Source organism: Podarcis gaigeae (genome assembly GCF_964106915.1).
Source record: "Podarcis gaigeae genome assembly, chromosome: 6".
NCBI lineage: Eukaryota > Metazoa > Chordata > Lepidosauria > Squamata > Lacertidae > Podarcis > Podarcis gaigeae.
In genome coordinates, this window is record NC_139682.1 from 21,627,167 (window position 1) to 21,654,032 (window position 26,866).

Sequence of the window (26,866 nt, forward strand, 5' to 3'; positions counted from 1 at the left end):
TCCCCCTACTGGTTCCTTCCTCCGCATCCGAAGGTCTCCTAGCCTCCTGGAGCCCTTCCACCACCTGACTCTCCGATGGCAGTTCCCTGACAAGTATGTTCAGTGCCTGCTCCCTATAGATGCGCACAGAGGATGGATAATAGACTTTCGGTGGTGTTTATTAGCAACATGAATTACTTCTGCCCCAAAGCAAGCAAGCAAGCAAGCAACCAACCAACCAACCAACCAACCAAACAAACAAACAAACAATACCACACACTTACATAACACCTAAATCCTCAGCTGAAAACTCTGACTAAATAGCCGGACAAGTAAATGCATACCTGCTCCAAAGTAAAATAGAAGGGAGTGGAGAAAAATAGCACAAACTCCTGCCTGCTGCTGCTTTGTAACCCTTTCATGGGAATTAATGCAGAAGTCAACAATCAACATGGAATGAAACCCTGTGCTGTTCATTAGTAAAAGAAAAGCTGGATCTTGTTCTGTGTGTTTGCATGTGTTCTATTCTACTAAGTATGGCAGAATTGTTGTGTGTTTCACTAGTAACGCTGAACTTGTCCGCCAATGCTCTTTGGAGGTATGGATGATTTTGCCATTTTACAATCACTCTTCCCTGATTTTTCCTCATATGGTTGACAAGTATCCAAGAGAGGGATGCTTGTCTGGCTCTTCAGGAAGTTCAAGATGAAAATTAAAACTAAAATGATGGTTAAGAATATGGGAGAAGATTTAAAGAGGCAATTAGAACTCCAATCGGGAATTAAACAAGTAAAAAAGATAAAATACCTAGGAGCGTGGCTAACGATGAAAAATATAAACCTTATGACTGATAATTACACAAACCCTAGAAGGAAATCCAAAAGGAATTAGATACCTGGAATAGGATAAAACTCTCCTGGTCAGGCAGAATGGCTGCAATCAAGATGTGCATCTTACCGAAACTCCTATTTCTGTTCCAAAATGTTCCAGTGATCAAAGGAAGCGCAATATTCAAAAATTGGCAAAAAGTTATCTCTAAATTTATATGGCAATCCAAAAGACCGAGAATTAGATTCAAATTGTTAATGGATAGAAGAGATAGAGGAGGATTCTCGGTCCCAAATTTGAGATTATACTATGAAGCCGCGTGCCTCTGTTGGCTTAAAGAATGGGTTACTTTAAAGAATACAGATCTGCTAGATTTAGAAGGCTTCGACCTGAGATTTGGCTGGCATGCCTATCTTTGGCAGAACAAGGAAAAGGTGCATAAGGGCTTCTCAAATCACATCATCAGGGGAACACTATTAGAAGTGAGGGAAAAGAATAAAAAACTGCTGGAAAAAAATACCCCCTGGTGGCTATCGCCTATTGATATACTAACTATTAAAAAAACAAACATGGAAGGTGAGAGACTAACTTATGAAGACCTCCTGGAAAGATCAGAAAGAGGATGGAAAATTAGACCTTATGAAGAGTTAAAAAGCAAATTAGTAGGCTGGTTGCAATACCATCAAATTAATGCCCTATGGAAGGAAGATAAAAAGTTTGGAATGAATGAGAAAAAATCTAAATTCCAGGTAGAGATAATAGAAAGTAAAACCAAATTGCTATCAAAAATGTATAATCAACTTTTGGATTGGGACACCAAGGATGAAGAGGTCAAAGAGGTTATGACAAAGTGGGCCATAGACATTGGATATAATTTGGACTTTGAAAAATGGACGAAGTTATGGACTAAAGGAATGAAATTTACAGCCTGTACTGCCCTCAGAGAAAATATGGAAAAGATGATGTATCGTTGGTACCTCACCCCTGTGAAATTGCAAAAAATGTACAAGATTGGTGACAAAAGGTGTTGGAAGTGTAAATCTAAAGAGGGGAATTTCTACCACATGTGGTGGAAATGTGAAGAGGTCAAAAAATTTTGGGATTCTATCTACAACGAACTAAAGAAAATACTTAAATATACTTTTGTCAAAAACCCGAGGCTTTCCTTCTGGGAATGATTGGTGAGGAGATAAAGAAAGAAGACTATACAATGTTTCAATATGCAATCGTAGCTGCCAGGACTCTGATAGCACAAAACTGGAAAACCCCAAATATCCCAACCGTTAAAGACTGGCAAATTAAATTGTTTGAATACATGGACTTGGCAAAAATGACGCAGAACATCAGACATAAAAAAGGCATAAGGTTTATTGATGATTGGTCTAAATTTATAACATATATGGAATCAAATTCTAGAGACATAAAAATCACAGTAGGCTTAACATAACCCTTGCAATGTGTAGACATTATAAAATGAAAAACTGCAGAATGGCTTTAATTTTCACATAATCCAAAACCGAGATGGAGGGAAGTCAATCGTTATCTGTTGTTATTTAATGTTTGCTTTATGGTTGGTGTAGGTGTTTTGCTTTGGGTGATGTCTATTTTCTTTTCCTGTGGTATGTATGAGCTATCTTTTGCTCTTTTCTGTTTTTTTTCCTCCTTACGTTTTGTTGTTGTCTGACTATAGAAAATGAATAAAAAGAATTCAAAAAAAAGAGGAAGTTCAAGATGAGCATCCAGCAACTCTCGTCGCATCAGAGCTAGCAGCCTCCGCGAGACCCCAGTTTGCCCAGTCTCTTTCTCCCTCTCACCCCCTTCTCACAACAATAAAACAATCTGAGAAAAAGAATGGAAAGAGGACCAGCAAAGGATGTCTGGACAAGCTGAAGGCAAACCCAGCCACCGTCCAGCCACCCATCTGTTAATGTCTTTCAGAAAACTGCTAAGTCCTAAGAAATCGTATGCATAACTCTGCGGAGCTGAAACAGAAAGGCAGGAAATTATGGCTGAGCATGTGTTTTTCTAAGGGAGTTTGTACTTGATGCTGGACAAGTCTGTGCCAGCTATTGTGCAACTGAGTGAGAAGCAGTCTGCCCCACTCCCACGCCACTGCAGCCATGGCTGCTCCTTAGACTCAGACAAATTACAGAGGGAGGAAAACCTCCAAAACAAATAACCTGTCGGAAGATTCCACTTGGCCTCCAACAACACCATGAGCATCCTCAGCTAGTGCTATCCTGGTGACAGCATTCCAACTCACTTCTAAGATGACTCGGGCAACCTGTTGCCTTCCAGATGTCAGTGGGCTCCAGTTCCCATCAGCTCCAGCTGACACATCCCATGGCCAGAGATGATGGGGATTGTAGTCCAACAACATCTGGAGGTCCACAGGTTCCCCCGTCCCTGACATACAGGATTTGCCAAATAGTGTTGGCACACGTGAGATGCATGTCCTCTTTCTTGACAATGTGTAAGTTTCCATTCTAAGCAGAGATGCTCCACCCATACCCTTAAAACAACCTTCATGTAAGGGAAGATGGTGCATCTACCCATTTTGATCAATGTACGATTAGGTTCATTTAGCTCAGTATTATCTCCATTGACTGGCTCTTCAGGATTTCAGGTACAGATCTCTCCTAGCCCTGCCTGGAGATGCTCAGCAGATGCTCTAGCACTGAGCTATGGCACTGATCTCAACTATGTCCCCATCCTGCCGTGAAATGATGCCCCTGGCCGTCAGCTGTGATCCAGGTTACACACAATGTTATGGGAATGCTATTCATATCCAGCTATGACTGCAGATGAGGAACATGCAGCAGTAACAAGTCACTTTAGGTGAAAGGGAATGTTGCATAACCAAGGGGACAGTGGGATTTGAGTACTCTGTTAGATTTGTGGTCTTAGAAGAAAGCACAAGTGCCGTGGTTGTCAGGACTCAGCAACAGAAGAAAGTACATGCAAACTGTTTCTTTTCTTGAAAGAACAATAAGAACAGGAAGAGAGAGATGGAGGGTCTCCCCCCCCCCACTTTTTTGCATCTGCCAAAAGTTAAGTCATTACTGATACAAACAGCATCTCAAGTTTCTGTTTGGGTTTAGAAACATTTATGAATTGCAACTGATTGAACTTCTCAACTCTGAACTTCAACCTCCATCTTTTTCCCTGACTGGCACAAAAAGGCTGGCTTTCATTTTGTTCCATATCGCAACAGGAATGGATGTGTGTGTGTGTGTGAGAGAGAGAGAGAGAGATAGAGAGTGGGCGAGCGCACATTGTTAAATTTCTTGTGAGGAATATTATAAGAATAAAACTTTTATTTGAAACCACAACAGTTTTTCAGAGCTTGGCTTCTTTTGGTTCCATAGGTTGAGGTTTCTAAGCAAACATCCAAATACACATGGTAAGAATTTAATTACATGCCAAATATATATGGGGAGAGCTATTATGCCTTCATGCACCAAAAAGACATAGTTCAGTATATTTATGTTTATTTCAGATACTTTCCTTTAAACTCAGTCAAGTATTTTACTGCTAGTATATCTTAAGGTGGGGGGGGGGGGAATGGAAGGAAATGAAGCTTTTTCTGGTATGTACATAATTACTTGCACAGGATAGGCAATCTCCTCCGTCTATTACACCTAACAGCTTCATAGTTTAATACTAGAAGCTTAGAGCCAAGGAAATGTCTGATTAGTACAAATCAGTAGATGGAATTCAGTCCTCACCACTCCCTGCTCCCTGGCTGTTCTTGGCTTCTTAGGGGTGTACTGTCACAACAGTTACAACCCTACAGTGATGGTAGAAGCCACCACTGAGAAAGTTCCTCTTCTTTGCAACTCCCTGTGCCCCCTTGGCGATTTGGCCCACAGTCCCCTATAGTCAAATCCTCCCTTGATACATCCAACCCCTTCCTGCAAGATCAATACCTCCTAATTCTAAGTCATGTGTGACTCTTTTTTTTTTTTTGCTTTAGTCATACTTTCTTCCTGGCTCCTGTTTTCTTCAACAGCAGCCACGGTTTCCTAAGGTCCAAGATTGTCACAAGCACCCAATACAGCCCCCACTGGTGCTTGAGTTGAGCCTTTCCAATTCACCTCATTCTTTGCTTCAGATTAGCCAGGCTTCAGCAGCAGGTGAGGAGGAAGCCACCATTTTGATGGTCAAGCACTTTGGGGTTATTTTATAGGAACATCAGCAGCAACATCAGCATCTCAACATACTAGGCAGAGTGCAGGCTCCTGCTGCGGATTTCAGCAATGCTGCTGTTACTGCTTCCTAGTGGTAAGTCCACTGGATATTGCTGAGGTAGACCACCTAGATGACACATTGCTCTGAGCTCCTTCACACCTGGTGCTCACCTTGCTCAGGTTCACACAGTTTAGGAACGAAAAATTAACTAAGCTAAACATGCAGATAAGATCAAATGTACCAAAGGAAAACCATTAGTCATATCCCACATGTGTTTTATCTGAGCAAAGGTTATTCTATCAGGGCTGAAGTTAAACAACTGGTTTCATCCCTCTATCCACTTTCTCCCAGTTCCTTTAGCTAACCTCTCTTTTAGGCAAACTCCTTATCACTCCTGCCTGGAAGTCATATATATATAACTCCTGTTTGGGATATTTGTGAATTGCAGTGTTTATACGAACAAAGCCAGTTAGAGGCTTCGCTTCCATGACGGCAATGCAGTGTACATATTGTCTGTTGTAGCGATGGCTCATCCAAGCAAATGCACACAGAAAAGGAGCACAGACGATGCCCATTAACAGCATGCCAAAGATCTCCCCGGTTGCCATGGTTATTTAAGAGAGTATGTCATGGAAATGATGACTGACCCCAACTGTATGGAAACAGAGAGATTAGCTGCTAATATGGAAATTTACCTGGCCAGATTTTTAGATCACTCATAAGGGAGGAGAGGAGATTGGAGATGGAGGGGGAACTCCCTGAGTTGTGAGGTAATCTAGCCACTGATGAAAGCTGGAGGAGTTAATAGTACCACAGGACCAAGTGGGAACTGGGTTTTCTGTAGCCAAGAGCGTATGTCATAAAAATGGCCGGATGACTGTTTTACATTTGCTACAATGCTTCATCTTTTTTTTTTTTTACACAAATAGCAAAGCAGGGGGAGGGAGAAACCAAGCCTAATGGATATGTTTCCTGAAGCGCTGTGGCCTGTATACAGCTCCTGTGCTCAGGTAGCAGAAGAAACCAGTGCTGCTGTATGATGGGATAGGTTGAAGGGATCATATTCTCTGACCAGGGCTGGCTCACTCATGATGCAGCATGAGGTGACTGCCTCAAACAACAGGATCCACAGGCGCAGCAGATCCCAATACTGACATTTCTCTCCCCGCCCTGTTCCTGATGTAGATCTTCGCTCACCTCTTCTTCCCTGGTGAGGAGCATAGAGTGCCATTTGGTCATTCGCCTCAGGAGCCATTTTGCTTTGCGGTGGTGGTGGTGGGGACATTAGGAGACACAAGAGGTGGAAATTTGTGCAGAAGATAGAGCAAAAAGAGTTGTACCAAAAGAAGGATTTCACACCAGAAACATGACAACTCCGGATGTTGTTGTCACACTCTCTCCACCACCTACTTTTTTACACTACGTGTTTTCCTGCACTGCATTCATAAAAACAAGGACATTGGGAGAGAGAGAGTTCGGATGGGAGCGCTTCACCCCACACCCCACTATTTTCTGATCCTTGATTTGTGCAGCATGTGTAATAGACCTGGCCAGGAGCCTATACGCACTAGGAACGCACTGCAACATTTGATTGCAATTCTCACTTTTCTGCTATGAGCAGCATCCAACATGCATGCAGTGCTGTAGTCCACAGATTTTGCAAATTATTCTGTTGTCTGTATTATAGTTAACCCAAGAAGAACACAGGAAAAGAGATGCCTAATTTAAGGCCTGATCAAGGGTTTAATAGAAGTGCATTGCACCTACCGCTAGGTGTACATTTTTTAAAAATGGCAAACAGATGCAAAAAGCTATTATACCAAAGCTTTTGCGCTCACAGAAAGGTGAATTTAAATTTCACCACATACGTTAACAAGAAAGGCAATAACAGACACATTAAAAGCATGCCTCTATCTGGAACTCTTAATTTCTACTTATGCACATAAGCAATAGATTGTAACCTCTAATTGTTTGTATATTGTTTTACGTTTATTATTGTTGGGTTACTGAGATTATGCAAAAGAAAATATTATTTTCTTAAGGAAAAAGATGAATTTAAGTAGGTATTTGAGTTTCTCTAAACCCAGCACAAAAGGTTAATGCTTATATAAAATAGATTTTGCAGTGCAACTTGATGTGGTCGTTTAAAGATGTAACTCTGATCTGAACCCATGTCATGGCCAAACAGGAAAGATTGAGATAAAGGCAGCAGAGGGAAAAGAGGAAACATGATAGACTGGGTTGCATGGAATCTTGGAAAGTCATATTAACAGACAGGGCACTCAGTGCATAAAAGTAAAACAACAATGCTAGGCAGTCTAGATAGAAAATGCCAAAACAGACAGAGAAGAAAAAGTATTTGTCTCACACTGGGGTAACATTGTCAGTATTAGGATGCTTCTAGCTATTAGTAGCTATCACAAGCTTGGGTACAACCCTCCTATTGCAGCGGCTAGACGTTAATCTAGAAGTCTGTACTCAGCTCCAACATTTTGTCAATTAATACGTAAAGCACAGTCCAGGGCTTTTGTTTGCAGTAAGAAGGCAGTTGTTTTAATAAATGTTTCATTTCATCCTATCTTAACCCTAGGGTTCGGGCCAGACTGCAGCTATATATAGATACATTTCATAATCGCAAGCATAAAAATAATGTTTAAAATATGTTCCATATAAAAGAGCAAATTTGAAAAAACACACACCAAATGACCACAAGATTAAAATCTCATGTATCAGGTTTAATCCCCAGCCACTATAGCCAAGCTCAGTGAAAACATCTTTCAATGCACATAGAAGAATAGGATGGAAAAAAGCAAATTCTGGAAATGGATTTTATTTTTTTTGCCAGAAGGTGTTGTGATGGCCAATAGTTTAGAGGTACACAATACACAATAAACAGAATTGCATAGCAAAGCTACTCCTCAAATATACTGCTGGCGATCTGTATAACAGAATATCCTCTGATATATAAGTCTCCTCCTCGTATAAATGGAAAAGTAAAGTCCAGCAAGAACTGAACTATTCAATACTGCTGGTTACGTTTTATTTATATATTGTTAATCCTGTCCTCGCTCCAGGTAACACAGGGCAGGGCACATGGTGCATTGAGAGTGTGCCCAGCATGTTCAGGGCAATTGTCATGGACTGGTTGGACACAGAGGATGTTAGAATATTGATGTTCCGTTCCACCTTAAAACAGATGTGTGGATTGTTGTATGTCACATGTCTGTTTACACTCCAGCACAGCTTGCTGGGAACTTCCGTTTGTGTGTATAGCTATTGCTTTTGCTGCTTGCTTGGACACGAAAGGGAGAAGACATGTTTTTCCTTTGTCCTGACGTATGCTGAATAAACTGCGTGTAAATATGCTTTCTCAGCCGTCCCTTGCCACTTCTGTTTGCGCAGTGTTATTTACTCTGCTGATTAGAGCGTGCTCCAGCTTCTGAAGGCTTCTGAAGCTGCAGGTTGCTGTTTCATGCTGGGTCAAGGACCAGAGATCGCCCAGCTACCGGCCGGTGGGCTGGAGCCAACTAGGGGCTTGCAAATTGCCCTGTTCCTTTGGAAGCATCCCAACAGAGGAATGGTGGAGGAACCAGCTGGGGAGCCACCAAGGGAAGAAGGCTCAGAGCCCGGGGAGTGGTGGTGGGACAACGATGAGTGGTCACAGGGAGAAGAGGAAGAAGACTGGGAAGAGGCGTCAGAACAGGGCTTAGTGAGTGGGGAGAGTCTGTGGCAGAGAGAAGTCCAGAATCAGAGGGGAAAGCTGAAGCAAAGGAGGAGGGAGACCAAGAGGCAGATATTAGCCAGACCGGTGAAGAGTCACAGGTGTCTCCTCCTGCTGCTGTGACAAGCTCCCTTCCTGCCATCTCCCCAAACCAGAAGCGTCATGAAAAGGGAAGAGGAGAGATTGGCTACAGGCAGACGTAGTCTCTGATTGCTTAGGGGGAAAACCCTGGAGAGAAGGGGAGTTAGGCAGCTGTGGGGAGGGGGGAAGCTTCATCTCAGCAACGGTTTCATGGGGGCAAGACCTACCAGGGATGAGTTGCTGTGCTCATTAGGCCTGATATGCTGCCAAGTGTGTGCAGATCATGTTTTTGCTAACTCCAACTTGCATGGTGTGATTTACTGCTGGCTAGCTCCTGACAGGAATGGAGCTTGCCCCACTCATTCCTATTCACCCTTTTGTGCTTTCAATCTTAACAACTCAAGAGATCTAGCAGTTAGCAGGCCTGTCTACACGACAGGGACCTGTCCTTTACTTATTGTTCTATTAGTGACATGTGCAGCAAAGGTGCTTTATTAATAATAAGAATAATTCTGATTTATTATTGTTACCATTTCTAACTGTTTATGCTACTAAGGGAATCCTTTTGACAATGAAAGTAGTGACCGTTATGGTAGATAAATGGAAGGAAGACGGAATATGCTAAAGTAATGTTTATAATCCTGACCATGCAGCAACCAGCCTGGTTCACAGATCACTAAGCTGGAGTGTGGTGTTCAAGAGAAAGGAAATTTAAGCAAAAAGCTGCACAGAATGAAAGGCAAGATGACTTCTCTGCTCTTTACGAACTTGAAAGACACCGCCAAAATATCTCTATCAAGTGTGCTTTGATGGAACTTTTATAAACGGAAGCTGGAAAGAAAGGGAATTTACTGTATAGTGAAGTTAAATAAAATCCCATTGTCTCCTAAATACGATGCAGAAAGCAAGGCATCCTAATGTAAAACAGATCCTGAGAATTTGTATCAGTGTGCAGTAACGTTTTCCTTTCTTTCAGTCTTTTGTATAAGGATGGGAAACTGCACTTGAGACCCAGCCATAAACATGTCTAACCCCAAAATACTAGATCAGTTCTCTGGCCTAAAGGACAGCATTCACCTCCATGACATTAATTCCACCAGGCTGCTGCAGACTGGGAGAAAGGGAGGTTTCTCCAAGTAAACAGTAATACTTTACATGCAAGTAATAAATGAATAGTGTCATCTTCTCCCTTAATGTAGCCGTAAGCACTTGGCAATCATTTTTATTGATTTCCATGCAATTTAAAACACATTTGACTTACCAAGCAAAAGTAAATTATATTAATTTAAACCAAAATATCTTTTGAATTTGCAAGTCATGTTACATGGTTGCAGAGGAACTCCAGGACACGAAGAACATCAGCTTGGGCTTCATGCATTAAAAGACCACTACATTTTCCAGGGACCCAATATATAGCTTTAGTTGATGTCACGATGCTTGTTCCCCCTGCAGTACCTTCACAGCGGGTGGCACTGTGGGTTAAACCACAGAGTCTAGGGCTTGCCGATTAGAAGGTCGGCAGTTCGAATCCCCACGACAGGGTGAGCTCCCGTTGCTCAGTCCCTGCTCCTGCCAACCTAGCAGTTCGAAAGTATGAAGTGCAAGTAGATAAATAGGTACCGCTCCGGCGGGAAGGTAAACGGCATTTCTGTGCGCTGCTCTGATTCACCAGAAGTGGCTTAGTCATGCTGGCCACATGACCTGGAAGCTGTCTGAGGACAAACGCCGGCTCCCTTGGCCAGTAAAGTGAGATGAGGGCCACAACCCCAGAGTCGTCCGCAACTGGACCTAATGGTCAGGGGTCCCTTTACCTTTACCTTCTGAATACTTGCATCATTCCAACCTACATTCATGCATACTCTGCAAACGGCCACTCTCATGTAGTTTGCCTTTATGTTTTTGATAGTTTGTGCAATAATACGTCGTCACAAGACAGCCGTCTATTTTCCCTCTAGTGTCTAGCCTGTATGGCTTGGAAGTTTCTTTTCAGTGTCATAAAACCTCAGGTTGTAAAATTCATAATGTAACTTTAACAACCACATCTGTTTTAAACATTTTTGCTGTAACAACCCAATGTGAATTTAATGGCACAGCTATAAAAGTAAAAGTTGAAGGAAATTATCACAGATTTGTAAAGCTGTAAGATAGGGCTCCATGCTTAGGCGAGAAATCGTATTACAAAGCAACAACCTGTTTGCATTTATAGCAGTGAATTCTCTCATTTAAACATATCATTTTAATTTCCAGTGGTTTGCATAAACATATTATTTCACATTGCCTGTGATAACAGCTCTATCACACACTTGAAGAACAGTGATGTGTTTTGATTTCTCTTCATCTTCACTTGATGAAATAATGAGCAGAAATGGCCCAGTCTTTCCGAGTGCTTCTGTTGTGCGTGTGTTATTTCGCATTTGATAATATCACCTCATAAATTAATAGATAATTTCATAGGAAGTGGGAAAGGCTTTCATTGCAAGAAAGCACATTTTAAATTCAAGAAGTCTATCTTGAGTTTCCTCCTCCAAAAAGCAATTAACAAGTCAATTAAGAGAAGCTTTCTTACGATGTCCAGACTGTTACTACTTCCCAGTGGGATTCAGTCACATACTGGCAAATTCAGGTTTGGCAAATAATCTCTTGCAGAAAAGCTCTCCCATCCCCTGTTGAGCAGACTTTTTGCAATAAGGAAAGTGACAGGAAAACTGTGGGATAAAAAAAAATATCATTCCTGGGGGGTAATTAACAAAAGACTTGGCTAGATCCCTAGGTCCAGAGCATGGAGCTAAATACATTTTCCCTTAAGAGAATTCCAGCAGAGTTTAAAAGTTGTATAAGCAAGCAGCGACAAAGCGAGGGAATATAGGCTGTTAAAGTGTCCTAGTCACTTGCAGTGCTCCCTTTTCTAACCCCTTTTGCAATGAACAGCCCACACAATTTGATAATTTTAAATGGCTTTACTTAGAAAACTTCCAAAGGTCAGGTTCATGCATCTTTCCATACAGCAACAAAGAAAAAACACAGGTAGAAATCTTGGGATACAAAACAGAATAATACTTCTGAGAACATGTTCTGGGCTTGAAGGGCTCATATTCAGATGCGTTGCCTGGTCAGCTTCACATGGTGGAAGATAATGAACAAAGGAAGTTTCCCTTCCTTCTTCACTTGCTAGTTATATTTGACTGCAGTTTCCCACAAAAACACATTGAGAAGTGTAGTATAACAATTGCTAGATGCAACATCTTACAATTCCTCCATATACAAATCAGAATGAATAGTCAATCAATAGCTAGTGCTAATTCTGTTTGAACAAATCAGGTTGTATGTTTGATAAACTGGAATTCTGGGAGGAATCTTAAAATCAGCACTTCTTCAGGGATAGAGAGGGCAGCATTTCTCTACTAACTGGTTAGTGAAGAGAGAGAGAGAGAGAGAGAGAGAGAGAGAGAGAGAGAGAGAGAGAGAGAGAGAGACATTGGGCCAGTGACAATATAAAAGCTCCTGCTCATCCTATTTCTAACATAGAAAAAGTTCTGAATGTGAGCTTGTTAAAGCTGTTAATTCCACTGAAATGCAAAGCAGAAGGTAGGTCTTGGTGAATTCTTCTAATACAGGCCCATTTCAATAGCTGCACTTTTGGGCATACTTTCCCCGATATACAATTTTTTGTGTTGACGACTGTTTGCAATATTTGGAGAACTGCGAATTCTGAAGGTTATTTGTGTTTCGGTTCACGCATCATTTTGTTGTGTGCGAATTAGAGGTAGTTTTGCATTTAAATGTAAACTGAACTTATCTTCCTCCCCCATACCTAGCCTCCCCTAGGCCTTCTCACTACTGCCAAACACAAGGCTGCATAGGAGTATTCCAGTGAGGTCACTGGTGTGACTGGTTACGACGGTTGGTGGCATGCTTGACGTACTGGTGAAAGGGCAAGAAACAATGATGGCTGAACCCACTGCGAATTCTCTTTTTACCTCACATCTTCTCCACTAGCCTCAGAGACATCGACTCACCTGAAAGGGTAGCCCCTTTTAGTAATAAAACACTACTACTACTACTACTACTACTACTAAATTATTTATATCCCACCCTCCTCAGCCAAATTCGGGCTCAGAGCAGCTAACAACAATAAAAATAGCACAGTTTACATAAAATCACAGTCAATTAATTGAAATACATTCTAAAATCAATTCAGAATCAAATTAATGGCAACCACTGGGCTAGAGTTCTATGAGGATTACAGAAGGAGAGAGGAGGTCAGACTGTGCCCTGGCCAAAGGCCTGGTGGAACAGCTCTATCTTGCAGGCCCTGTGGAAAGATGTCAAGTCCCGCAGGGCCCTAGTCTCTTGCAACAGAGTGTTCCACCAGATCGGGGCCACGGCCGAAAAAGCCCTGGCTCTGGTTGAGGCCAGCCTAACCTTCCTGTGGCCTGGGATCTTCAAGATGTCTTTATTTGAAGACCGTAAGGTCCTCCGTGGGGCATACCAGGAGAGGCGGTCCCGTAGGTACGAGGGTCCTAGGCCGTATAGGGCTTTAAAGGTTAAAACCAGCACCTTAAACCTGATCCTGTACTCCACCGGGAGCCAGTGCAGCTGGTATAGCACCAGGTGAATGTGATCTCGCAGTGAGGACCCCGTAAGGAGTCTCGCCGTGGCATTCTGCACCCACTGGAGTTTCTGGGTCAGTCTCAAGGGCAGCCCCACATAGAGTGAGCTACAATAATTAAGCCTGGAGGTGACCGTCACTTGGATCACAGTGGCTAGGTCAGGTCGAGAGAGGTGATCAGACCAATAAGGTACAATCAGGCAATAAGAGCAATGACTTTATGAGAGCTCTTTGTTCACATTCATATTTCCTGCTCCGTGCTCCTGCTTTTCCTGCTGAAAAAAATAACTTATATTACGAAAGCAAGCAAGCGAAGAAGAAACTGTTGCGCAAGCTCATGTGGCGTTTCTTTTCAAAAACCACCTAATTGTGCTCTGAACATTTTGCAGCTTCTGGCTCTTTCAGCGCAGATCTCTGACAAATGCAAAATAGAACAGTTTCCCTCCCCTCTGCCCACTTCCAGACAGCGAAGCATCTGAGAGCTAAAAACACTTTTTGCCATCTGTACAGCACAGGTGTAGGGCTCTGCGTAAGCCCCATGCACAACCTGATAGACTTAGCACACTGCACGCATTGTTCTGCTTATGGTTCACTAATTCAGGGGACAGCTGCTGTGAAGCAGCCATCTGCATAGGGCTGGGTAAGGAGGGGCAGCGACAGTCGCCGAGGGACAGGCTCTTGAGTTTGAGTAGCAGCTGACATCAGCTAATTTATTAGGTGGATATATTAGCAGGTGCTAACCTGTCTCAGGCTGGACCTAATGAGATATTCGCTCCAGGGATTTGGCCCAAAGGCTATTAAAGAAAACAAAAAACATCTATCCAGTTTGCTAAACAACATGACTGTTGTACTGCTGTTAGTGTGTACCCAACTGTGGTCTAATTTGACTGCATGATTTATTTGAGATCAGTGGTGAGGAACTTGTGATGTTTGAGATGTTGTTGGACTACAACTCCCAGCATTCTTGAGCACTGGACATGCTGACTGGGGCTAATGGGAACTGGAGTCCAACAGATCTGGAGGGATGCAGGTTTCCCACCCTTGTTTTAGATCTCATTTTTTGTTTTGAGCAGGTGAAACTTAGCTCTGGGACTTGTTTTTTCAGAGCAGGGGTTATGACATCCTATGCACGAGTGCCATAGTAGTTGATGGACCCTGGCAAATGAATGAGGTGATAACAAGGCTTTCAAGTTTCACAGTTGTTGGTGACAAATGAACAAAGAGGAATTCAGAGAATGTGGGAAACAATCCAAGCTGGGACTGGATTCTTCCTTTCTTTGGTGGGGCTCTTACTCCTTGCTAGCAGTTTGAACTGTAATGCTTCATTGGAAGACTGTTTCCATTTCTAATTAAAGCTAAAGGGATACAAATTTAGGGACATGAATCCATGGCCACTTCACTTCCCGACTGTTGTTATTTTTGAATGGAATTCAATCACATGCTGGTAAATTATGCAATTTCTTTAGTGCCGTTGTGCAACAAACCAAATTCCCTCCAACATCAGGCTTAAGGAAAGTCATGGAAAAATGCATTGGAAAGTGTGGGATAGCAATTGGGATAGCAATTGCAACATCATATAAGCTCTCTACAAACAAATCAGAATGAATGCTAAACGAACAGGTCTGGAAGTGACCCAGGTTTCCCCAGCTAAAGTTCAACATGCCAGTATTGGTAATGTGAGCTGACAAAGTTTTCTTCTTCTTCTTCTTCTTCTTCTTCTTCTTCTTCTTCTTCTTCTTCTTCTTCTTCTTCTTCTTCTTCTTCTTCTTCTTCTTCTCCTCCTCCTCCTCCTCCTCCTCCTCCTCCTCCTCCTCCTCCTCCTCCTCCTCTCTGTCTCTGTCTCTCTCCCCCTCTCCTTTTTCCTCCCCCCCCATTATTTTTCTGTTTCCCTTTCTGTTTTCTATCTCTTTCTTTCGTTTTTCTTTCAAACTTAATAAGTTTGCAATAAAAAAAAAGTTATATTTAAATGCCAACCACCCATTGGCACACTATTATATCTCAGCTTCTTAGGTCCACTCAATATTGTTAAAGGTTTTTTTGGGGGGGGGTCAGCCTGGATGATGCCGGTAGGTACCTTCCAGACCTGTGAGCCTCTGTATGTGATGTTATAATCCATGAGAGGAAACCTGCTGAAGCAGTCGGAATAGACTCTGCATTCACTGACCTGTTAAGTGTTCTCATCAACATCTCAAAAGTAAGCTATGTTGCCATAGCAACAGCTAAAAGGGAAGAAGGGGGTAGGCATTCCCTGCCCTCAGCAGGTTGGATGCCACATAATCCTAGAATGGAGAACAATAGGTTAAGGTGCACCGTGTGTGCTGGAAGCTGGAGACACAGGGGCAAGACTTGCTCTGTGTCCCATGTGCCCCATGTGGTTTGGGGCTTCCCTGTAAACCTAATGCAGAAGCAAGATCGATTGGGGTGTTAATGCTGTGAGCCTCTCCATCCTACACTTGGGTTGTATATGTGTGTGTGTGTGTGTGTGTGTGTGTGTAAAATCTATACTCAAAAGTCTCTGTTGACCTTCGTTCCAAGGAAACTGAATCTGGGTGAGTGTCGGAGCTTCTGAAGTTTCTTGCTGCTTGGAGATTGGAGTTCATACACCAATATTACAAAATCTCTAAGTGGTGTATAAAAGCTAACAGTATACAGTATACTGCCCTACCTTCAGGGGTGCTGTTAGGATCCCTGAGATGATGCATTTGAAGTGCTTTGAGCAATTAGGAATAGTACTCCAATGATAAAATTGATCATATTAATTATAAGTCAGCACTAAGCACTATCTTATCCTCATCCTTATTCATGCATCTTCAGCTGTGATCCAGGAGATAAGAACTTGCATGTTTTGGGAGGTGTCCATTTTAAGGTTCAATAGCAATAGAACATAGAGCAGGGATCAGCAACCTTTTCCAGCCGTGGGCCGGTCCACCGCGCCTCAGACCATGTGGTGGGCTGGACTATTTTTTTTGAGGGGGGAGGAATGAACGAATTCCTATGCCCCACAAATAACCCAGAGATGCATTTTAAATAAAAGGACACTTTCTACTCATATAAAAACACGCTGATTCCTGGACCATCCGTGGGCCGGATTGAGAAGGTGATTGGGCCACATCCGGCCAACGGGCCTTAAGTTGCCTACCCCTGACATAGAGGTTCAAATGCATTTTCTTCACAAATGTCAATTTCCCCCACCCCTGCTCAGACTAGACTAGATTCTCTTTCTTCACAGTGTAAACAAAGCTTTCTGTCTGCCCCAGATGTATTACTTTTCCTGTGATACCCCCAATCTTCCATTCCCTTATGTGAGATGACTTTCCTGCTATCGATGTGGGATCACTTGCATGCAAGGTCCTTCCTCTTGTCCACATGTGCAAGTCACTTAATAAGATGAGGAGCAATGTGTAAAATAACAAGAATGTTGATGTACAGTTCTCAGATAGCCAGTCCTTCAATGAATAGTTAATGGCATTATTGACATATGTTGGGTATTGATGATGGCCAATGGAACGGCTCCAGTAACAGCCATAGAGTTGGAGTCATTTCCAATGGCTGTGGCCTCTTAAAAAAAAAAAAGGCTTGCCATCTTGTTAAGACAAGTTAACAGTTACATAGGCATGCCAATGCTTCCTATAATGTTGGGGTAACAGACTATTAATGTTAGGGCTGATGTAATTCTCTGTCACTTTTGCGTGTTGCCGTCTATTGCTTTATTTATAACATAACAACATAACATTAACATAACATAACATAAAACATAACATCATAACATCATAAACATAACATAACATAACATAACATAACATAACATAACATAACATAACATAACATAACATAACAACATAACATCATAGACAAAATATCAATTAGGAGTATTAATTTAAAATATAAATACAGCGTATTGTACTGCCAATTTCCCTCTGGCTACTGAAAACCACCTTTTCCAAGAATCTTGAAATATTCACAGATGCTGCAACCACAGTCGCCATTTTCAGCCACATCAATGCTGACATCTAGCTGCGCAGTCATGCACTCTTATATCAGAAAGATGTTGCCTCTAGTGGCTGGCAAGTGGTGATGCCTGGGCAAGGTATGGTACCGTCCAGGAATAATAGTTTTTCTTTGCTTGTAACCCATTCCCATGCTCTGTTGGTGGAAATTCAGGGTTATTTATATTGTTATGGGAAGCAAAACGAGAGATTTCTGCAGAGCAACAGCTGCTCAAGTGGCAGGGTGTAGCAACTCTGGAAGGCGGGGAAAGTTCCATCCATGCAATAGTGGCCAGGAGGAATTTGATTGCAAATTACACTTTTCAGAAACCGCAAAATAACATAAAATTATGGCAGGGAAGCTACTGTTCTGTTGTGATTTGTAGAGGGAACATTTCCCTCATTCAGAGCCAGTTCCCTGAGCCCTCTCACGCTAGAGCCTAACGTTCTCTAGCATGGCCAAGAAACAAAATCTCAGGTGCGCCAGTAAATAGGTAGGTTGGGACCTTCAAATAGGGACTGCTCATTTCTCAATGGGTCACACTGAATTCTGCAGGGCAAATTCAACAGGCTGCATCCTGAGACATGGAAAACCAGCACTGGCGAAACTCTGGACCACAAGCCTAATTAGGCCCACAATGTCTCAGAGGTTGGCCCACCAGCCTGTTCAGGTTAAATTGCACCCACCTGCTCTGTGCCTGACCTCATATGATCTCCGGGAAGGTTCAAGCCACAGCTGCAAAGGAAGACTCTGGAGTCCACATTAAGGGTTCTCCTGACTTTTCCTTGGCAGCCAAAATTCAGCGTTGTTTGAATTTGAATTCCAGCCTGCATGAAGACAGAGAAAGGCACCAAATACAAAATGCACTGGCTGCAAAGGTGCTAGTTTGCCACCCCTGCAGCAGATAAATGAGGCAGGGATGGGGGACTTGTGCCCTCCAGATGTGGTTGGATTCCAGCTCCCACCAGCCCCAGCCAACATGGTCAGGGATGGTGACCAATAACATCTGGAAGGCTCTGGTTCCACACTCCAGTCTAACGTAATCTTGGACATGGGGGGGGCACCAAAGGGAGGTATAGCTCCACTGCCACTTCACCATCAAGTGGTCCTATTTAATTTCTCTTCTAAGGAGTGTTGCACTTTATCATCTATCTATCATCTATCTATCATCTATCTATCATCTATCTAATCTATCTATCTATCATCTATCTACTGTATATCTATCATCTATCTATCTATCATCTGTCTATCATCTATCTATCTATATCTATCTATCTATCTATCTATCTATCTATCTATCTATCTATCTATCATCTATCTATCTATCTATCTATCTATCTATCTATCTATCTATAATCTATCTATCTATATCTATCTATCATCTATCTATCATCTATCTAATCTATCTATCTATCTATCATCTATCTACTGTATATCTATCTATCTATCTATCTCTATCTATCTATCTATCTATCTATCTATCTATCTATCATCTATCTATCATCTATCTATCTATCTATCTCTATCTATCTATCTATCTATCTATCTATCTATCTATCTAATCTATCTATCATCTATCTATCTATCATCTATCATCTATCTATATCTATCTATCTATCTATCTATCTATCTATCTATCTATCTATCATCTATCTATCTATCTATATCTATCTATCTATATCTATCTATCTATCTATCTATCATCTATCTATATCTATCTATCTATCTATCTATCTATCTATCTATCATCTATCTATCATCTATCTATCTATCTATCTATCTATCTATCTATCTATCTATCATCTATCTATATCTATCAATCATCTATCTATCAATCATCTATCTATCTATCATCTATCTATCATCTATCTATCTATCTATCATCTATCTATCTATCATCTATCTATCTATCTATCTATCTATCTATCTATCTATCATCTATCATCTATCATCATCATCATTATCTCTATCTATCTATCTATCTATCTATCTATCTATCTATCTATCATCTATCTATCTATCTATCTATCTATCTATCTATCATCTATCTATCTATCTATCTATCTATCTATCATCTATCTATCTATCATCTCTATCTATCATCTATCTATCATCTATCTATCTATCTCTATCATCTATCTATCTATCATCTATCATCTATCTACAGTATCTATGGTATACACACAGAGACATGGATCTTGAGTTGCTCTTACATTCACTTACGAGGGTGGGGATTTTTGCCAACTTCCACTCCATCTGTATCCTCTTCCACCAAACCCCACATCATTCCAAGGGCCTCAAACACCCAGGAGCAAATTTTGCAGGGCTTCAAGGGGTGGCAGAGGGAAGGGACGGAAGCCCTGTTCTGTGAATACGGTTCCATATGCAGAAGCACATCCAAGGATCCAAGCCATAAAATGTATCTCCAGGGGCTGAAATACATCTTGCAGATGTATTTCTGGTGCCCATACTCTCTGTCTCTGCCATTTTTTTTTAACTTTGAGGTAGTAATACACAACATGAAAGTATTCTAAATTGCTGACAGGGTAATCCACATAAAGGCATTTCTCTCCCCACAAATACAAATATGCTTGTATTTGTGGAGAGAGAAATGTCTTTCCACAAATTGGTATCTGCAAACTTTCTGCTAGTTTGTCTGCCAACCTAGCAGTTCGAAAGCACACCAGTGCAAGTAGATAAATAGGTACTGCTGCAGCAGGAAGGTAAACAGCGTTTCCACACTCTCTGGTTTCTGTCACGGTGTTTCATCATGCCAGAAGAGGTTTAGTCATGCTGGCAACATGATCTGGAAAGATGTCTGTGCGTAAATGCCAATTCCCTCAGTCTGAAAGTGAGATGAGCGCCACAACCCCATAGTTGCCTTTGACTGGACTTAACCATCCAGGGGTCCTTTACCTTTTCCCTTTTTTAACTAATTGGTACCTTTACTTCAGGGATAGAGGACCTCTGATCCTCCAGATGTTGCAGTGCTTCAACTCCCACCAATCTCAGGCAGTATTGCCAATGGTCAGAGATGATGTGTCTAGTGGTCCATCAACATCTGGAGGGCCACAGTTTCCCCACCCCTGCTTCACCTGGACATAGATGTAGGCTGCTCACACACCATACATTTAAAGCACATGAGTTCCCCCTAAAGAACCCTGGGAACTGTAGTTCATTTTTTGCTTTCTCTCACGCAACGTATTATTTTGCCAGAACCTAATTTTCCATAGACAGGGACCATGGGACAGGAAAATCCATGGGACAGGAAAATCTTGATAAACTTTTTAAACTGCTGATCAGTATTCCATAAAATCAGTGAAAATGAGGGCTCCACCACAAACCTGAAAATATTTTTGCCAAAATTGGAAGGAATAAATGATAAGATTCAATAAAAACTTGAAAAAAAGAGGAGGGGGTCACAATATCCATGTTCAGAACTTGCTATGTGTTTTGCCATTTTTATCACATCAGTTTAAAATTTGGCACTTTTATAGACCTCATCAGATAGATTGTGTATGCTGGGTTTCAAATTATTAGTCCAACAGATGCCACTTTTAAAAAGCCTTTTTTCTCTACTCACCTTATCTTCGGGAGCAGTCCTGTGCTCCTGTAATTCTGAACACGTTCTAGACATTATGTTCTCTAAATAAATTTCTGTTTACTGGTTTAACATGGCCTGAGTACATTATTAGGCTAGCCTTTTGTATCCCACGTTTCTTGTGGGGATATATTCAAGAAAAAACATAGAGGGAGATTCTTACTGTTCTCCATAACTCAGTAGGTGGTAGTAGCCAGAATCGAGATAACAATTAAATCTGGACTCAGCAGATCAGCTGACCTAGTGACCTCCAGGAGTGTCTCTACCCCCATCATCCAGTCCAGACACTGAGATCCAGCTCTGAGGACCTTCTGGTGGTTCCCTCCCTGCAAGAAGCAAAGTTATAGGGAACCAGGCAGAGGGCCTTCTCGGTACTGGCACCCTCCCTTCAGATATCAAGGAAATAAACAACTATCTGACTTTTAGAAGACAACTGAAGGCACCCCTGTTTAAGGAAGTTTTTAAAGTATGATGTTTTGTCGTGTTTTTAATATTCTGTTGGGAGCCGCCCAGAGTGGCTGGGGTATAAGTAATAAATTATTATTATTACTGTTATAAACAAATAAACAGTCATGTGATTTCTGTGATGTTGTATTGTGCCTTTACTATTTTACTATTTTTTGCTGAGAGCTGCCCAGAGTGGCTGGGCCAACCCAGTCAGATGGGCGGCATATAAATATATTATTATTATTATTATTATTATTATTATTATTATTATTATTATTATTATTTGTATGGGGCCCCTGGAATCTCACAACAATTAACTGCTTATAAATGGTAGAATGCATGCACACAGACACAGTCAGTTAGTAGTTCTCTTCGCATAATGCATCAAGGAACTAACCTTTGATGGTGGACAGCTACAAAGCAAATGATAAATGGAAGGAAGAGAGAGAAAGAGGGAGGGAGGGAGGCAGGGAGGGAGGGAGGGAAGCCAAGATGGAAAGTGCTTGGTGTTGTAGCAATCCATAATTGATGAGACTCCTAGCATGGCTTCAGTATCTCATCAATTATTCAGAAGTGACTCATTAGGGAAAGATTTCATTATGGGATAATTAAATTAAATGCTGGACAAAAAGAAGAAGGCGAAACTGTGAGGTAGCCCGCCCTTCTGTTGGCACTGATGGTTTGAAAAGCGAGAATGGAGAAGGAAACAAGCCCACTGTTACTCGTAGAGATGCCATGGGGAGCTGGGATTCTTACGTTTTGAGACCCCTCTCGTCGCCCTGATTCCTTGTCCCCATGCCAGTGTTGAAGGCTGATTACATGCCAATTCTTCAGGCTGTTTTACCAGACCTATTTTTTTTTTTTAAATGGTGTTTGGCAGCAGCACCAAAGAGGCTTATTGGAAAGCACAAGGTGCTGGAGAGGAGGAGTTGGGTGCAAACGCATCAGCAGAAGCCCTGGGTTGATTCTGCCAATGTGTTTACACTGCGTCAACCTCTCTGCAGCCTTGCCCCTCTCCCTTTTGGAAAACTGCAGGAGGTAAGGTAAGCTGCATCACCTTGCCCTGCCAACTGCTGTTGCATTTTTTAGTTTTTGCAGTCCTGGTTACAACTGAACATTTTTGTTTGTTGTTGTTGTTTAGTCGTTTAGTCGTGTCCAACTCAGGTTTAAGTCCACATCAGCTATGAAGTTTACATGAGTGATCTTGGTGAGATGTATTTCACTTCTACATACATTATAGTTGTTGTTGTTGTTTAGTCATTTAGTCATGTCCAACTCTTTGTGACCCCATGGACCAGAGCACGCCAGGCACTCCTGTCTTCCACTGCCTCCCACAGTTTGGTCAGACTCATGTTTGTAGCTTCGAGAACACTGTCCAACCATCTCGTCCTCTGTCGTCCCCTTCTCCTTGTGCCCTCCATCTTTCCCAACATCAGGATCTTTTCCAGGAAGTCTTCTCTTCACAAGAGGTGGCCAAAGTATTGGAGCCTCAGCTTCATGATCTGTCCTTCCAGTGAGCACTCAGGGCTGATTTCCTTAACTGAACATTTCGCTCCACTCTAAAATGGCCAGATGGCGACAGATCTCCTGCATCTCTCATTTTCCGTCAGCATTGCAGACCTCACCAAACAATTGCAGGAGGCAAAGATGAAATATTTCACTGCGGATAAAATTTTCATGAAATGCATCTTTCCTTTTCGGCTCAGCCAGCCCTGGCACATTGCAGGTGATTTTTTTTTCCTGTGTCACCTGTTACCTCAAAATCATTGTGTTTTTCCACCCTCTGAAACCATAATTTGATTACTCAACATGGCTTGGCAACCTGTTGACAATTCATTGCAAGAGTTTTTTGCTATGCCACTGCTGGTTCTCTCCATAATCTCTCTCAATCTTTTTTGGGAATCGCTTGAATGAATGGACATCAATGGAGACTGGCGTTTTTTCAAATCTGTGCTTCCTCGGGACTGTGAACTTGCTGGGCTGGTGTCCAGCTGCTCCCTCACAGTAGGAATTTTTCAAGATGAAATAGACAAGGTCAGGTGCATGCAAATCAGAAAATATTAGGAAAGAAACCTTTAAAATGACAAGCATAACCAGACCAGAAAATTCACATTTCTAAGTAGATACTTTAAATATCTTTTTTTTACTTTTGCATAGAAGGAAGCATTCAGCTGTTCTGAATTTCTGTTGGCTTTGAATAAAGCTCTGTTCCAGTGGAATCCAGCCAGAACTGTAAACATCCGTTGTATTAGAACAAAAGGCTATGACCATGGGTCTAGGACAGGGGTGGGCAACCTTTTTTTCCTGGTGAACGCCACGTTTTCTCATGAGTAACAGAAACCCACCAATTTGTTCTCAGGTGGCTGGGGAAAGACTGAGCAAAACGAACAAGCTAGCTATTATTATTTTTATCAAATAAATGCTGCCTATACCAGTTGTTCCTAAAGGGCAGAGCCATACCATACATTTAAAGTACATTCAATGCACATGACCCCCCCAAGAACCCTGGGAACTGTAGTTCTGCCTCACAGAACTACAATTCCTAGTATCCTAAACAAACAACAGTTCCCAGGATTCTTGGGGGAAAGTCATGTGATTAAAATGTGCTTTGAATCTATGGTGCGGATCTGCCCCACATAGGAAAAGGGTGGAAAGAAAGGCTTTTAAAGGCAGAAAAAACAAGAAGGCAACAAACAGGAAAGGACTATTTAGCAGGCTTCAGGGTCTACAAAACATGAGTTTGGGCTACATGCAGTTCCCAGGCATGGTTTGCCAAACTGCAATGTAGGTGGGAGACTGCTCAGAGCTGAAGTTGTCATCAGTTGAAATTTATAGGTCAGTGGCATGGAACAGGGCATTTTCCACTGTGGCTCCCAGAATGTGGAATCCCCACCCCCACCCCTGAGCAGAGTTGTCCCCGACTCTTATCAGTTTTTAGGTGACAGATTTGTTTTCTCAGGCTTATGAAAATGACTGACCTAAGACCTAGACCACTGCTGGGTTGTTAGGAGTTTTGATATTCTGATAGTCTGATGCCCTGTCTTTTTTTATATTCATTTTATATTCTGCTTTGCATTAATCTGTGTGTTTTAATAGATGTTTAGCATCGTGGGAATCTCTGAAGGGTGGAATGTAAGCCTGATAGATAATAAGGTACAATATCTTCCTTTGATAGTTGAAGTCCAGCCAGAAGCAAAGTTCTGATATTACTGATTCACTATGCTGTCCCTACAGATATTTCCACGACAGTATAGGTAGCCAAGCCACATGTGATTATGCTCTTTGTTGTTGTTGTTTAGTCGTTTAGTCGTGTCCGACTTTTCATGACCCCATGGACCACAGCACGCCAGGCACTTGTCTTCCACTGCCTCCCACAGTTTGGTCAAACTCATGTTAGTAGCTTCGAGAACACTGTCCAACCATCTCATCCTCTGTTGCCCCCTTCTCCTTGTGCCCTCCATCTTTCCCAACATCAGGGTCTTTTCCAGGGAGTCTTCTCTTCTCATGAGGTGGCCAAAGTATTGGAGCCTCAGCTTCAGGATCTGTCCTTCCAGTGAGCACTCAGGGCTGATTTCCTTAAGAACGGATAGGTTTGATCTTCTTGCAGTCCATGGGACTCTCAGGCAGAGTGCATGAAGGCTATTTGCTGTTTTCCTCACCACTAGGTGGCTGCTGTTTTGTGGCTTGCTGCTTCTGAAAACTTTAATTGTATATTCTAATCAGACCGAGATCCCAAAAAGAGTGCGATCATCAGGGTCATCACGCAGTGCAGCTCTTGGTGAAGTGTACCACTATAAAGAGAAGATGAGGGGAAATGCGTAGTTGAATCATATATATCCAATTCACCCCACCGATTCCCACATGATTCTCTTGACCCCACTAAAAGTGTGGGATCCTGCACCAGAGAACTGAGGTTGGGTCCCAAAGACCTGTTTACTGGGAATTCAACCTGATTTGCTTGCCCAAAGTTTGCAAGGAGGTAAGTTTATGTTGGTTTGCTTGCAGGGAGGTTAGACTGTGTTGCATCAAGCAATTGCTATCCCATATTTTCCAATGCACTTCCCCATCACTTTCCTTATTGCAAAAAGTCCAAATTTAGGTTTTGTTGCACAAAAGTGCCAATTCAAATTTAATTAAGCAGCCTGAAAACAACAACTATCTGTCTAGATCTTTCCTTCTTGCACTGTTGCCACTTTGGATTCCCTGAGTCCAATGCTAGGACACTCAGAATAGACCCATCAAAATGAGTAGCCATGTCTAATGTAGCTCCATTAATTTCAGTGGGTCTATACTGAGTAGGACTAGCATTGGATACAATTCTCTGTCTCTTCTTGCCACACCCAGAGTTTGGCATTTGTGATCCTCCCAAAGGGTTCAGGTCCATAGTTTAGCAACTTAGCAGGGCAGGGGTCGTATGAGGACGTGATGGTGCCCTTCAAGTCTTCCTCTGGTATCCACAATGCCTCTGGGCCCTCCTAACTCACTGTCTTCATGGTCATGAACTAGTCACCTCGTTCTCTGTTTTAAAGTACATGGAGCCGAAGAAGGAAGTTTGTAGAGTGACACACTTTTTCACTTACTCTTTCAGCTCTATGTGATTTTCGAGGTTCAAATAAGTTCGACCGGATCCAGCTTTTATCCAGATCTCTTGGGAAAGCAAAGTGTGTATGGACTTCTCTCCTTCTGTCTTGGTGAGCCAGAGAGGCGGGTAGGGGAGGTTCTGGAGACAGGGAAGAGAAAGTGACCAGAGAGGATGGCCCATGATGTGATGAGCCTTGAAATGTTGCTGAACCCCATAGCAGAGACTTATATCACCACTGCAAACCGATTTGGTTTTTGCAATGTGTGGAAGCATTGTTAGCTTGAATTGTTTTCATAATGATGATATTCTCACTTGAAATTACCTCACTTTTACAGGTCAGGCAGTGGAAGAATAAATGAAAGCTAAGGTGGGTAGAAAGAATTTAGACCAAAGCCGGTACATTGCATTCTGGCTCTCTATATTGTTTTCATACCTCCTTTATAGGCAGCGACCTTGCCAGCTCCCTACTTAACTTCTGAAATGATTGCATATAAGGCCTTCAATAAAACGTGGTCCTTGCTTTACATGTACAGAAGGTGTTGGGTTCAGCGTCGTGGCAACTCGGAGCCAGGGGGCATTATCTAGGTGCTAAAATTGGCTCCTGGATTCTCCTTTCCCAGAACAGAGGAATATTTCTTCCAGGTCTGGTGGGTCACTGCTAAGCGCAAATGAGATTTGATTGTTGTGTTAACGAAGTAAAGGGACCCCTGACTATTAGGTCCAGTCATGGCCGACTCTGGGTTTGCGGCGCTCATCTTGCTTTATTGGCCGAGGGAGCTGGTGTACAGCTTCCGGGTCATGTGTGGCCAGCATGTCTAAGCCACTTCTGGCGAACCAGAG